The sequence below is a fragment of the Cornus florida genome, unplaced genomic scaffold, assembly GCF_030987335.1.
Source record: "Cornus florida cultivar Cherokee Brave unplaced genomic scaffold, ASM3098733v1 CherokeeBrave_3.0.0_Hap2_Chr07, whole genome shotgun sequence".
NCBI classification, from domain to species: Eukaryota; Viridiplantae; Streptophyta; class Magnoliopsida; order Cornales; family Cornaceae; genus Cornus; species Cornus florida.
Genome location: NW_026775577.1, coordinates 77,126,560 through 77,139,830, shown reverse-complemented (window position 1 = coordinate 77,139,830; position 13,271 = coordinate 77,126,560). Strand labels below are relative to the sequence as shown.

General features: G+C 36.8%; 1 pseudogene; it reads right to left on the bottom strand.

Annotated features, from left to right (window-relative positions):
• Positions 1-11,095: 11,095 nt before the first annotated feature.
• On the bottom strand, positions 11,096-11,194 carry LOC132267791 (small nucleolar RNA R71; annotated as a pseudogene).
• Positions 11,195-13,271: the final 2,077 nt, after the last annotated feature.

The window sequence follows — 13,271 nt, the reverse complement described above, 5'->3', positions numbered from 1 at the left end:
CCTCTTAATTTTCGTCTTGAATCCGTTGTTCGAAACTCTAGAGGAAAAGGAAGTTCTAGTCAATCCATTTCATCAATGGAAGACCATAATGAGGACCATGTAGAGGACCTTGGTCACATAGACCAACAAGGTATCCTCCACCCCAATGTGCATCATGATAATATGTAAGTACCATTAGGCATGTAATGACCCAGTCAATTTCCTCCCTTTCATTTTTCTGAAATTTTACGGATAAATTTTTTCTGTTTAATTTTCTTTTCTGAGATTTGTTTCTTGTCGTTTAGTGTCATCTCAAGTGCTCATAAATGGTTTCTGAGATTCTTTCATTTAGATTTACAACTTCCTTTGAGGACCGAGTCATTTCCACAACTTTTTGTTTTTTGACACTATTTACTTTTTGTCTTTTCCCTTTTTCGTCCTTTTCCCTATTCTGTCTTTTCCCCGTTTGTCACTTTGTTGGTAAAACCTCACCTTTCATGCTCGGAGTTGGTTTTTCACTTCACATGTCTTCATTCGAGGTAGTTTCCACGAAATACATATCTGTACTTTTGCAAGAAAGTACTCTAGTTTCTCCTGGTGTCCATAGGGGCATGGATGCATAGTTCTTTGGAATTATTTTCTTTTCCTGGGGTGTTTTTCATAAATATCTTTTGAAGATATTTTATTTCAAGGGTTTTTAAGAAAATATTTTTGGAAGATATTTTCATTCTGGGGCATTAGTGCAGTTAACCCTTTTTGGAGGGGCCATTGTGCAATTAACGAAAGTTACTGTAAAAATACCTTATCTAGAGCCTGGATCCTCGTACAGGATTGATTTTCACATTTCGTTGAGTTGTGTACTCTTAGAATTTCGTTCTGGTCATTTTTCTCCAGTTTCAAAGTTTCCTGACCCTAGTTTCAGGACTCAATTTTCAATGTTGTTTCTACCATTGTTCATGTTTTCTCATTTTGAATCTTTTTTGTTCACGGAGTTTTGCTATTTGAGTGCGTTTGCTCAAAATCCATTTTTTCGGACCCGGCAGGGCCCTTTCGAGGCACTTTTTGAAATTTTCTATAAATAGGGGAATTAAAGAGAAAAAGTCAGATTTTCTTCTCTCTCTCCTCTCTCTTGGCCGGCAGCCATGGCTGCCAAGGGACTTCCATGCTTCTTCTTTTTCCGGCCACTTCCCTCAAGCGAAACATAATAGTGCCTTAACGTTTAATGTTTGTCTTGACGACGCGCATCTTTCACCCTTATTAGAATCCATTTCTTGAGTTCGGGTTTGGAGTCAAGTTGTGATTTTCATAGGGCCTCTTAGGGATTCTTGTTCATTGTGTTGTCTCCGTCAAAACCCTTCGGTATTGTCGGATTCAGAGCACTTTTATTTCGGTGGGCCTTTGAGGTTTTCATCTCAAATTGAGGTAAGGGGTGTTATAATTTATTTTCTTGTTATATTGCATGTTTGTGATGCATATACAACTTGTTTACATGCTTTGATATCAAATCTAGAAATTCTATTTATTTATTTTCTTATATGAGATTTGATTTTCCCGTTGCTCATGACTTGGTTTAAACATGTAGCATGATATTATATTACCCCTTGATATGGTCATTGACATATATTAAATTGAGGTTATTTGAATAAGTATTAAAGTTTTTATTTAATATTTATCTTAAGTGAAAGATTAATTCATGTGGCCTTAACTAGCTTGAAATCAATGTGTGTAAGAATAGTATAATAGGCCCTAGCATACTCTTCAACATAGGTGAATTTGAGAGTAATCGGAGATGTTTTAAAATCTAGAGAATATTTAATTAATTGATTAATTAATTTATTCCGAATATACTATTCATTCCATTTGAATACGACTTGATATTCTTGATATGCATGTCATATAGTTTGACATATATTAAATCTAGAATATTTGATTAGGTTTTGAAACCTTTCATTTATTATTTTTCTAGTATTAAAGTTTAATACTCATGGTCGTATCTTGCTTAGATGTCATTTGTATCGTGTTTTTTAAATCAAGTCTTGACATGTTGTATAACATACATTAAATTGAGATCATTTGGATGAGTTTCAAAATCTAGAGATTTTAATTAAATGAATTAATTAAAATCCACTCAATGGTTATATGAGCGTGTTTTAGTCTCTAACTTAGTATTCATGTTTTCCTTGACAAGTTCCTTCACGTATATCAAATTGAGAAAAATCGGATAAGTTTTGAAACTTATATTTATTTATTTCCTTTGTATGGAACTTAAATCACATGATTGTATCTAGTATGAAGTGAACTTGTAACTTGACATTGGACTTGCCTTGTAATCTTAACAATTTAATCCTTTAAGTAGATTAAATTTCCTTGTATGCTTCCATCGCATTAATCATGCTTTGATATTGAATTCTTGTTAAACTTATAAAGTGGACTTGTATTTCATAAACTTTTATCTTTTAATCAAGCATCGTGACCCTTGTATCTTAGTTTCATTAATGTACTTCATAGACTTGTACATTTGTCTTGGAATGGTTTAATTACACATGTGTTGTTTAGTATGTAATTGAATCATGTATCTTATACTTGCGGTATATTTACTTCAATAGATTTCATGTGTTATATATCTTGGTTCCAATCTATATAGATGCACACTATGTTTTCTTGACATTTCACATGCCATTATAGTTGATGAACTTAGAGGGCATGACTTGTGTGTTCCAAAATCTTGGTTGTGCATGAAACGTGGTTAATGCATTTCTTGTATTTTGACACAATCTTGGTTGCACAAGTTGTTGATTTTGGGACTTGGGATATCAATCAAGAATTGACATGGCTAGGACTTGGTTTTAGTACGGGGGAATGTCCTCCTACACTATAGTGCGCACTAGAGGAAAGGTACCCACGGGTTAGTAGCCCTAAAGTGATCTCAAGAGTACGGTTTTAATTCGGGCGATATCCGAGTTTTCCACATTGGTTGATTTCACTCTTTAAATTTCAAGTTGCTATTCCTTGAAGATTTAAACTTGTCGTGTATATGAAATACTCCAATCTTGTTTACTTGCATTGATATTATGCCTTGTTCTTGATTTTGTGTATTACTCCCATCGTGTTAATTGGAATGCACCAATCATGTTAAATTGCATAGATATTATGTATTATTGTTGATTTCATGTATTACTCTTGTCTTGCTAATTGGAATGTTCCAATCTTGTTTACTTTCATAAATATTAATATGTCATGATCTTGATTTCACGCATTTCTCTTGTCTTGCAATTGAAATATCCCAACCATGTTAATTGCATCGATAATATAATCCTTGTTAGCTCGTATTCAAGTATCATTCCTATCGTGTTCTTTGGATTATCCCAACATTGACTTGTTTCATACATGTAGATGTATTTTGATTCTTGTTAACATTGTTCTAAGGTAGCTTAGGATGCTCCCTGAGTCTAACCTTTAACATCGACATTAGGTGGTATGACCCTTTTGAATTGTTACAAGTTAATCTAAAAATCTGAAAGAAATCAAGTCGATGCATGCTCATTCTCTATGAGTAAACTTGTTTACTCACCCCGAAGTTACTGGGGGATTTGCTCAGGTACAAAGACTTGGTTCATGATGCTTAGCGTTCATTGGGATGGCTTGTATCCTCAAGTTTCCATTTCATGCAAGTGTTAGCATGAGATTTAATTTGGTAGCCTTAGGTATCAAACTTGTATTCTTTGATTCCATTTGTGTAATATATACATTAGTACACTTTTTTTCATTGTATTCAACATTTATAATATGAGGCCAAGGGCCAAGTATGTTTATATTTGCACTTGTACTCATTTGGAGCCACATTTTGTTTTGAAATATATATTTTATCAACTTTGGAGGTTTGGCATGTCAAATCTTGTAAATGGATTGTAATGAGGCCGTAGGCCATTGTAGCATGTTTAAAATGTCATATTACACTTGCGTGTATGTTCACATCATCACACACTTGTATATTATGTAAATTGATCATGCCATGGGGGATTCAAATGAAGCTTAGGAACTCATTTCTACCTTGGTGCATAACAGGTTCATATGTACATTTTCGAGCCATTTCGGTCGACCGAAATGCCAGTTCGGTTGACCTATTCCCTTTGTGGTTTTAATTGAACAGTGAAAATCTCAATTCCAGTAGTCTTTTTCAATTTGAGGCTTATTTCGGTCGACCGGTGTGTCACTTCGGTCGACCGAACTGGGAGCTCATTTCTCCTCTTTTCCTGGGTCATTTCGACAGACTGATGCTCCAATTCGGTTGACCGAAATGGAGCTGTCTTGTGGGTCTTGTTTGGTTGTTGCCTAGACAGGTTAACTTCGTTTCGTTCATTCCCACTTGACCTTGTCAATCTTGTTCAAGCTATTTAATAATGTACGTGGTCCAGTTTGAACTAGATCTCGATCCTTCGGTTGTCATTGGTGCCATAGGGTACCATTTAACCTTTTTATCCTAGCCTCCGCTTCTAGTGATTTCCTTGAGTTTCATGACTTCATGGGAAGTCACTTTGGTGTCCTAGAGATGGTTTGTATCTCTAGAGACCTAGGTTTATCATTCACTTCTGCGCCTTGTTTCCTTGAGTTTCGTGACCTCATAGAGGGTCATCTTAGGGACTTAGAGGTGTGTTATGCCTTGAGAGACCATTGTCTTGTTTCTTGCTTCCGCATCTAAATCCGTTATCGGGTCAATCCTCGATTCATCACTGACCCACCGGGTTGAATCAAAACCTGGGTCGTTACAAGTGGTATCAAAGCGTTCGGGTTCAAATACCTTGGACCACGGGTTTTGGGTGCATATTATGCTCACGGTGTTTCTTTGATATGTCATTTGTATCTTGACAACATGTCTTATTTGATAACATGTCTTGTATGATAACATATTCACATGCTTAGGTGTTTTGAGGCATATATTATTTGTTAAGCATACCTTGTGTGTTATATGCTTCCTGATAACATGGTATGTGTTACTATCATGTTTTAGTGTGATATCATGTCTGCATGCTTAGGTTAGCATGACCGTATGCGACGTATGTCGACATACCTTACGTTTTTTATTTACATATGTTGTCGTACCATGTATTTACGTGCTTCTTGATAACATGTTTTGATTTGATAGCATGTCTGGTTACTTATGTGGCACCTTGAGTAGATAGTCCGTTGCCATGTTGCATGCTAGTTATTTACTTTCATGTCTGGTTTTGACATTGTCTCGTAGGATCTATCGCAACCCTTGGATGCATTCTTGTTTTACGAGTTTCTTCCTCGGATAGGAGAAATTCATTCTGTAAGGACCCATGTCGGGAACCTTCTTGTCTATTTTCTTGATTGGGTGTTTGAGACCTTAGTTGTCGGTTGATGCGAGTAAGGCTCACATGAGCGTAGAGGACTGCGATTCATTTCCTTTTTCTTGTCTGGTGGAGTGAAACGCAGGCCAGGGAGGCACCGTTTCATTTCCTTTTCCTTCGTGGCTTTTAGATCTAAGGCCTTAAGCGTAGCGGTACCTATGACATTGTTGTTAGAGTTTTAGGATTAGCTACCCCAACTCTCGCAGATACCTGGTTCTCATAGTGCTTTTGGTAATGATCATTTTCAATATTGATGTCATCCGTATCGATAGGTTTTCCGAGTTGACCTAATTGGCGCAGGTTATAAACTAGTGCCTTATACTATCATACTACCTTACTGACGAGTAAGTGTGGGCGGGTTTTGGTCACTGTTCGTACTATCTTGTCACTCTCTACTTTTATCGTGTTTCAATGTTTTGTTGTCTTGGGATTCTCTAGGTGGTTGACGTTGAGTTAACGTGCCGATTCGTACGAGGTGTTATCTCGATTCGTGGTTTCGCGTTCCTCCAGTTGGTCTTGAGACTTCTGAAGTTGTCCTTTGGTTTGACCTTTTGTTTGGTCCTCGTTCTGTTCTTTTCTGGTATGTTCTAAATTTCAGAGATGAAATTTCTTTAAGGAGGGTTGGTTGTAATGACCCGGTCATTTTCCTCCCTTTTATTTTTCTGAAATTTTACAGATAATTTTTTTCCGTTTAATTTTCTTTTCTGAGATCTGTTTCTTGTCATTTAGTGTCATCTCGAGTGCTGGAAAATGGTTTCTGAGACTCTTTCATTTGGATTGACAACTTCCTTTGAGGACCGAGTCATTTCCACAATTTTTCGTTTTTTGACACTATTCACTTTTTGTCTTTTCCCTATTTCGTCCTTTTCCCTATTCTGTCTTTTCCCTGTTTATCACTTTGTTGGTAAAACCTCACCTTTCGTGCTCGGAGTTGGTTTTTGACTTCATGTGTCTTCATTCGAGGTAGTTTCCACGAAATACGTATCTTTACTTTTGCAAGAAAGTACTCTGGTTACTCCCGGTGTTCATAGGGGCATGGATGCATAGTTCTTTGGAATTATTTTCTTTTCCTGGGGTATTTTTTAAAAATATCTTTTGAAGATATTTTATTTCAGGGGTTTTTAAGAAAATATTTTTCGAAGATATTTTCATTCTAGGGCATTAGTGCAGTTAACCCTTTTTGGAGAGGCCATTGTGCAATTAACGAAAGTTATTGCAAAAATACCTCGTCTAGATCCTGGATTCTCGTACGGGATTCATTTTCACATTTCGCCAAGTTGTGTACTCTTAGAATTTCGTTCTGGTCGTTTTTCTCCAGTTTCAGAGTTTTTGACCCCGGTTGTCGCCGAACTTGTTAGGGGCATATCTCTCTGCTCGGTACTCGGTTTTCAACGTTGTTTCTTCTGTTGTTCATGTTTTCTCATTTTGAATCTTTTTCGTTCATAGAGTTTTGCCGTTTGAGTGCGTTTGCTCAAAATGCACTTTTCCGGACCCGACGGGTCCCTTTCGGGGCACTTTTTGAGATTTTCTATAAATAGGGGACTTAAAGAGAAAAAGTCAGATTTTCTTCTTACTCTCCTCTCCCTTGGCCGGCAGCCATGGCTGCCAAGGGGCTGCCATGCTTCTTCTTCTTTTTTCGGCCACTTCCCTCGAGTGAAACATAGTAGTGTCTTAACGTTTAATGCATGTCTTGACGACGCGCATCTTTCACCCTTATTAGAATCCATTTCTTGAGTACGGGTTTGGAGTCAAGTTATGATTTTCATGGGGCCTCTTGGGGATTCTTGTTCATCATGTTGTCTCCGACAAAACCCTTCGGTATCGTCGGATTCGGAGCACTTTTATTTCGGTGGGCCTTTGAGGTTTTCATCTCAAATTGAGGTAGGGGGTGTTATAATTTATTTTCTTGTTATATTGCATGTTTGTGATGTATATATAACTTGTTTACATGCTTTGATATCAAATCTAGAGATTTTATTTATTTATTTTCTTATATGAGATTTGATTTTCCCGATTGCTCATGACTTGGTTTAAACATGTAGCATGATATTATATTACCCCTTGATATGGTCATTGACATATATTAAATTGAGGTTATTTGAATAAGTATTAAAGTTTTTATTTAATATTTATCTTAAGTAAAAGATTAATTCATGTGGCCTTAACTAGCTTGAAATCAATGTGTGTTAGAATATTATATTAGGCCCTAGCATACTCTTCAACATATGTGAATTTGAGAGTAATCGGAGATGCTTTAAAATGTAGAGAATATTTAATTAATAACCTTTCATTTATTATTTTTCTAGTATTAAGGTTTAATACTCATGGTCGTATCTTGATTAGATGTCATTTGTATCGTGTTTTTTAAATCAAGTCTTGACATGTTGTATAACATACATTAAATTGAAATCATTTGGATGACTTTCAAAATCTAGAGATTTTAATTAAATGAATTAATTAAAATCCACTCAATGGTTATATGAGCGTGTTTTAGTCTCTAACTTAGTATTCATGCTTTCCTTGACAAGTTCCTTCACGTATATCAAATTGAAAATAATCGGATAAGTTTTGAAACTTATATTTATTTATTTCCTTTGTATGGAACTTAAATCACATACTTGTATCTAGTATGAAGTGAACTTGTAACTTGACATTGGACTTGCCTTGTAATCTTGACAATTTAATCCCTTAAGTAAATTAAATTTCCTTGTATGCTTCCATCGCGTTAATCATGCTTTGATATTGAATTCTTGTTAAACTTATGAAGTGGACTTGTATTTCATAAACTTGTATCTTTTTATCAAGCATAGTGACCCTTGTATCTTAGTTTCATTAATGTACTTCATAGACTTGTACATTTGTCTTGGAATGGTTTAATTACACATGTGTTATTTAGTATGTAATTGAATCATGTATCTTATACTTGCGGTATATTTACTCCAATGGATTTCATGTACTATATATCTTGGTTCCAATCTATATTGATGCACACTATGTTTTCTTGACATTTTACATGCCATTATAGTTGATGAACTTAGAGGGCATGACTTGTGTGTTCAAAATTAATACATTTCTTGTATTTTGACACAATCTTGGTTGCACAACTTGTTGATTTTGGGACTTAGGATATCAATCAAGAATTGACATGGCTAGGACTTGGTTCTAGTACAGGGGAATGTCCTCCTACACTATAGTGCGCACTAGGGGAAAGGTACCCATGAGTTAGTAGCCCTAAAGTGATCTCAGGAGTACCGTTTTAATCCGGGCGATATCCGAGTTTTCCACATTGGTTGATTTCACTCTTTAAATTTCAAGTTGCTATTTCTTGAAGATTTAAACTTGTCATGTATGTGAAATGCTCCAATCTTGTTTACTTGTATAGATATTATGCCTTGTTCTTGATTTTGTGTATTACTCCCATCGTGTTAATTGGAATGCTCTAATCATGTTAAATTGCATAGATATTATGCATTATTCTTGATTTCATGTATTACTCTTGTCTTGCTAATTAGAATGTTCCAATCTTGTTTACTTGCATAGATATTATGTATTATTCTTGATTTCATGTATTACTCTTGTCTTGCTAATTGGAATGTTCCAATCTTGTTTACTTGCATAGATAGTAATATGACATGATCTTGATTTCACGCATTTCTCTTATCTTGTCAATTGAAATATCCCAACCATGTTAATTGCATCGATAATGTAATCCTTGTTAGCTCGTATTCAAGTATCATTCCTATCGTGTTCTTTGAATTATCCCAACCTTGACTTGTTTCATACATGTAGATGTATTTTGATTCTTGTTAACATTGTTCTAAGGTAGCTTAAGATGCTCCCTGAGTCTAACCTTTGACATAGACATTAGGTGGCATGACCCTTTTGAATTGTTACAAGTTAATCTAAAAATCTGAAAGAAATCGAGTCGATGCATGCTCATTCTCTACGAGTAAACTTATTTACTCACCCCGAAGTTATTGGGGGATTTGTTCAGGTACAAAGACTTGGTTCATGATGCTTAGCGTTCATTGGGATGGCTTGTATCCTCAAGTTTCCATTTCATGCAAATGTTAGCATGAGATGTCATTTGGTAGCCTTAGGTATCAAACTTGTATTCTTTGATTCCATTTGTGTAATATGTACGTAAGTATACTTTTTTTCATTGTATTCAACATGCATAATATGAGGCCAAGGGCCAAGCATGTTTATATTTGCACTTGTACTCATTTGGAGCCACATTTTGTTTTGAAATATATATTTTATCAACTTTGGAGGTTTGGCATGTCAAATCTTGTAAATTGATTGTAATGAGGCCCTAGACCATTGTAGCATGTTTAAAATGTCATATTACACTTGCATGTATGTTCACATCATCACACACTTGCATATTATGTAAATTGATCATGTTATGGGGGATTCAAATGTAGCTTAGGAACTCATTTCAGCCTTGGTGCATAACAGGTTCATATACACATTTTCGAGCCATTTCGGTCAACCGAAATGCCAACCGAAATGCCAGTTCGGTCGACCGATTCCCTTTGTGGTTTCAATTGAACAGTGAAAAACTCAATTCCAGTAGCCTTTTTCAATTCGAGGCTTATTTCGGTCGACCGGTGTGTCACTTCGGTCGACCGAACTGGGAGCTCATTTCTCCTTTTTTCCTGGCTCATTTCGGCAGGTCGATGCTCCATTTCGGTTGAGCTCATTTCTCCTATTTTCCTGGCTTATTTCGGTAGACCGATGCTCCATTTCGGTCGACCGAAATGGAGCTGTCTTATGGGTCTTGTTTGGTTGTTGCCTAGACAGATTAACTTCATTTCGTTCGTTCCCACTTGACCTTGTCGATCTTGTTCAAGCTATTTAATGGTGTACGTGGTTTAGTTTGAACTAGATCTCGATCCTTCGGTTGTCATTGGTGCCATAAGGTACCATTTAACCTTTTTATCCTAGCCTCCGCTTCCGGTGATTTCCTTGAGTTTCATGACTTCATGGGAAGTCATTTTGGTGTCCTAGGGATGGTTTGTATCTCTAGAGACCTAGGTTTATCATTCGCTTCCGCACCTTATTTTCTTGAGTTCCGTGACCTCATGGTGGATCATCTTAGGGTTTTAGAGGTGTGTTATGCCTTGGGAGACCATTGTCTTGTTTCTTGGTTCCACATCTGGATCCGTTATCAGGTCAATCCATGGTTAATCACTGACCCACTGGGTTGATTCAAAACCCAGGTCGTTACAAGGCATGCCAAAGCCATTCATTCACCCACCACAACAACAAGGCCAAGTTCCATTGGGAATGCCTAGGCCAATCTTTGCTTCACAACCTCGCATAGTTCAAGGCAATCAAGGTGCCCATGTTGCACCTCCAATTGTTAATCCTCCCCTTGCTTTAAGAGATCACTATGTGCCTAATGAATATAATGCACCCACATGCATTCAATTGCCACCATTTAGAGCACATCACTATGAAATCAAACCACAAACCATTCAAATGCTCCCTAACTATCATGGACTTCCAAGTGAAGAACCTTACAAGAATTTAGATGAGTTTCTTAAAGTATGTTCCACCGTGAGATACACGGACATGCCAGAAGAGGTCTTAAGGCTTAAACTTTTTCCATTCACCCTTAAAGACAAGGCAAAATACTGGTTTAACAATCTTAGGCCTTTTTCAATAACTTCTTGGGCAGAAATGCAACAAGAGTTCTTGAAGAAATACTATCCGGTTTCTAAGACCAATGCCATGAGAACCTCAATTCGAGAGTTTTCACACGAGGATAAGGAAACGTTCCATGAGGCATGGGAAAGATTCAATGAATTGCTTAGGAAGTGTCCACATCATGACATGCCCAAATGGCAATTAGTTCAATATTTCTTTGAGAGTTTATCCGATAATTACATGGGCATGGTTGATGCTTCTATGGGTGGCTCTTACATTGATAGGCAAGAGGATGATGTGTGGCGTCTTTATGAGACAATGAGTGAAAATTCTTTGCATCGAACTTTATCTTTTAAGAATGGTAGGAATTCAAGTGGAAGAAAGAGTGTTGGCTTACATCAAGTTGACCATTCCAATAAAATAGCCGCCGAGATGAAATCCTTATCTCAAAGGTTTGATCAATTCTTGATCAACCAAAATTCGGCAAATCAAGTATCTTCCATCCCTAACCATTCCCATCATGCATCCAATGAATCATGTATGACTTGTTTAAGTGTTTTACATTCTACTTCCAATTGTCCCCATGGACATGTGCAAAGTGAGCATCATGAACAAGTCAATGCAGCATTTGTTAATCAAGGGAACAATCCTTATGGCAATCACTATAATTCTAGTTGGAGAAATCACCCAAATTTCTCTTGGAGAAACCAAGGGGAAGGCTCAAACCCTTCCCAAGGTGGCTTCCAAGGGAAGTATGTTCCGCCTCTAATGCAAAGCCAAGGATCACAAGGATATAGACCATATCAATCACAAGGAAATCAATTTTCTAATTCTCATTTTCCTAATCAACCATCATATTCTCAAGGAAATTCTAGGAGTCCCGCTTTTGAAGAAAAGTTTTGACCGCTCTAGGCACTCTAGAGGCAAACACTCAATTGCTTCATTCTCATTCTCAATCCATTGCTAAGCTAAAAACGCAAGTAGGGCAAATAGCTAGTACTTTAAATGCTAGAGAGAAAAAGAAAATGCCTTTGAATTCCCCACCAAAGCAACAATGTGTTGTGGAGACTCATTCCTCATTGAAAAGTCCTATAATAGAGCATGTCAATGCGGTGACAACTTTAAGAAGTGGGAGAATCATTGACAACCACGTAGGTGTGTCCAATGAAGAGAGTGAACCGGTGCAACCACAAGTTGACACTCGTCCCATTTCACATCATCTTCCTCCTTCATTGCATATGCATGATCATTCAAATGACAATGTGTTGAAAAGTGATTTTGAAAAGAAAAATTTGCAAAATGATTTCAAAACTTCTTGTCTTAAAGAGACTTCAAGGAAAAATTTAAAAAAGTTTTTGAACCAAGAGCTCCATTTCCGGATGCCTTAAAAGGATCCATTTCAATTGATAAGCAAAAGGCCAAAACAAATGAAATTATAGATGTATTTAGGCAAGTGAAAGTCAATCTTCCACTTTTGAATGTAATCAAGCAAATTCCGACTTATGCCAAGTTTTTTAAAGACTTATACACCCAAAAGAGGAAGAACAAAAGCCAAGCACCTAGGAAAGTGGTCTTGACTGAGCAAGTGAGCTCTATTTTGCAACATAACACTCTTCCAAAGTTCAGAGACCCCGGTTCACCTACCACTTCATGCATCATTGGTGATCATATCATTAATCGGGCTCTTGTAGACTTAGGAGCAAGTGTTAATCTTCTTCTATATTCGGTATATGTCAAATTGGGCTTATAAGACTTGAAACCAACGTCGGTGATTTTGCAACTTGCCGACCGATCCATCAAAAAGCCTAGGGGTATCATTGAGGATGTATTGATCAAATTTGATAAATTTTTCTTCCCCGTTGATTTCGTTGTCATTGACACGGAACCAGTCCTGAATCCTAAGAGCCAAATTCCTGTTATCCTTGGCCGTCTTTTCTTGGCAACCGCGAATGCCAACATTAATTGTAGGACGGGGATAATGAAGATCTCATTTGGCCACATGAAGGTGAAGTTTAATTTCTTCAATCCAACCCTGAATTCATTTGACAAGCATGAAGAAGTGAATGTTGTAGAGAAATATCTTGACCATGAATGTGAAGGAATAAAGTCTTTGTGTGAAACAAAAATTTTAAAAAGTTTATCTTCAACCCTGAATTCCAAGAAAGTTGTTTCAAAATCTTGTTTTGAAAGGGCATGGAAGCCCAAGGATCATGTTAACCAAGGACCAAAAATTTCTTTTGAGCCTAATCCAACAAGTTCTCTAGG